The following is a 2865-nucleotide window of genomic DNA, read 5'->3' as shown; positions in this document are numbered from 1 at the left end:
CCCCCAAATCATCTGAAATCCAACCACTTTTTGAGATCTGCTCTACCATCAGTTCCATACCCACCCACAATTCTGTCTCACCTGGCCCACTGCAGACCAAAACTGTGAACTGTTTTCTCCTTCACTTTTGCTCCCCCCCCCAACTCATTCTACTCAGGGTTGCAAAAGTGATCATTTTCAAATACATAGTATTATGTAACTCCCCTGCCTAAAATTCTTCAACAACTTTTACTTGGTGCACTAAATAAATACATATTAACCATCTATTTTGTGTCAAGCATTATTCACAGCACTGGGGATATAATGTTAATTACAAAAAGACATGGCTCCTAACTTCGTTAAATTTACATTTATCCAATATTCACACACACACACACACACACACACACACACACACACACCTATAAACTGTTAACTGTGACAAGTCTACAGAGGAGTAATGAACAGTGCTGTGAATGTCTTCAAACAGGAATTTTATATAGTTAGGAAATAAAACAAGGATTGTTGAAACACTAATTCTTTAGCACAAATTATCTAAAAAAGAGGGACCCAGGCAGAAAATGAGGCATGTAAGTGTGCAGATTTAAAGTATGACAAGGCATGACAGGGGCACAAAGATGGAAGGACAGATGACGAGAACAGAAAGCAAAACAGAACAAGACGAATTTGGGGGAAAAGGCCTGAGCCTAACTCACAGCTCTTCTTAAGAAGTATTTTTCTCTTCTTTAAAACATCAGATGGGGCACCTGGGTGGCTTAGTTGTTAAGCGTCTGCCTTCGGCTCAGGGCGTGATCCCAGGACCCTGGGATCGAGCCCCACATCGGGCTCCCTGCGCCGCTGGGAGCCTGCTTCCTCCTCTCCCACTCCCCGTTTGTGTTCCCTCTCTCGCTGGCTGTCTCTCTCTCTGTCAAATAAATAAATAAAATCTTAAAAAAATTTTTTTTTTAAATAAAACATCAGAGAATAAGCCGAGCAAGATCACTGTGGCTGCAGTGTAGAGAATACATTGAGAAGTGAACAGAGTACATGTGGATAGAGGGTTGGAAGGTTTTAGCAGTGATGCAGAAAAAGTAGGATGGTAGGGCTTTCCTGCTTCAGGACCCTTACACGTTCTGCCTGGAATGACCACTTCCCTTGCTCCTGGTTTAAAGGTCCCAGGTCCACTTGTCGGCTCCCAGATGAAATGTGTCCTCTTAAACGGAGGCCTTCCCTGACCACCAAGAAAATAAAATGCTTCTTGCTTATACCCATTATTTTCTGTCATCATCGTATTTGTTTCCTACTCGGCACTTTCATATTTTGTAATTATCACTTCTTGTTTCTTTGTTTCTATCTCCAACAATTAGCACCAGCAGAGCAGGGACCATATCTGTCAATTTTTTTGCCAGCTTGTAAATCATCAGCACATGTCACAGCAGCTGCTTCGGTTATACTCAAAAATGTTAATGAAATAAAATAGTTGCTTCAACATGATATTAGCTTTCCTCTTTCCATAGTATATATGCTACCTTAGCTCAGGCACGCTCAATCACACCGCTCAACAACTGTTCGTGTCCACATGTCATGTGCTGGGCAAGGTGTTAGGGACAGAATGATGGCCTCCCAGATTGTGTGTTATCTATCAGTGCTTTAGAGCAAGGGTTCTGGAACCAAGCTGCTTGGATTTGAACTTGAGTGTTTCTACTTCCCAGGTGTGTGATGTTGGGAAATTTACTTAGCATTTCTGGATCTTGTTTTCTCCACCTCGAATGGTGATATTAAAAGCTTCTTATAGGGGCGCCTGGGTGGCGCAGTTGTTAAGCGTCTGCCTTTGGCTCAGGGCGTGATCCCAGTATTCTGGGATCAAGCCCCACATCAGGCTCTTCTGCTAGGAGCCTGCTTCTTCCTCTCTCACTCCCCCTGCTTGTGTTCCCTCTCTCGCTGGCTGTCTCTGTCAAATAAATAAATAAAATCTTAAAAAAAAAAAAAAGCTCCTTATAACGTGGTGTGACTACCAAAGGCCATCATGCTTTGTGGCTATTATTCATCTTAGTGGGCAAAACAGAAATTTAAATAAAATTAATAGTGTATTACAAATGTGATACACATCAAGAAGGGGATTTACAGGATATTTAAGAGTATACGTAGACTGACACACTTATTATATAACAAGCACTCTTGCTACTTAGAGGAAAGTGAAAACAAACTTGACTTTATTTCATATCTGGGTTCATAGCATCAATACATGTTAAGTAGTGGAGTTGAAACAAGCCCTGAAGCCTCAGGTAAAAACCCTGCGGGCATGAAAACACAGTAGTTGCCAAGTGTATGCAGATGTGTGTGGGGTCATCTCCTGTATCAGATCTCGCATATATTTGCTGTATCATTTAATTTACTGGCAAAAACCACTATATAACAAACTACTTGAAAGCTAGTGACTTAAAAGAGCAATCATTAATTCTCACTTATCTTGGGTTCCCCGGGTTTGGCTGATCCAGGCTGGGGTTGGCTGGGGTAGCTCTGTACCTCATGTTTCTCCTTCTCGCCCTTGCATCCAATGGTCTAATGAAGGTTTTTCTCACGACAAGGCCAGAAGTGAGATCACACCAACAGAAGCCCACACGAACTCTGGAGGCCTGAGCTCTGCAGTGGCACACTGTTATTTTTGCCTCATCTTACCGAAAAGAGAGTCTTAGGGCTAAACTCAATGATAATGGGTAGAGAACTAAACTTCACCCCTTTTAGGGTAAGGGCTGCAAAGTATATGGCAAAGGACTTGGATACAGGAGGGATAGAACTTTGGGGTACGATACAGGAAACATGAAGAATAATTCAGTTTACCAAATCTGCTCAGTTGGTTCTTCGTTTTCCTGTATAGAGGTAGGG

The sequence above is a fragment of the Ursus maritimus genome, unplaced genomic scaffold (genome assembly GCF_017311325.1).
Source record: "Ursus maritimus isolate PB19 unplaced genomic scaffold, ASM1731132v1 scaffold_6, whole genome shotgun sequence".
In the NCBI taxonomy this organism is placed as follows: Eukaryota; Metazoa; Chordata; class Mammalia; order Carnivora; family Ursidae; genus Ursus; species Ursus maritimus.
The sequence above is the reverse complement of the archived record's forward strand: the minus strand, read 5'-3'. Positions refer to the sequence as shown.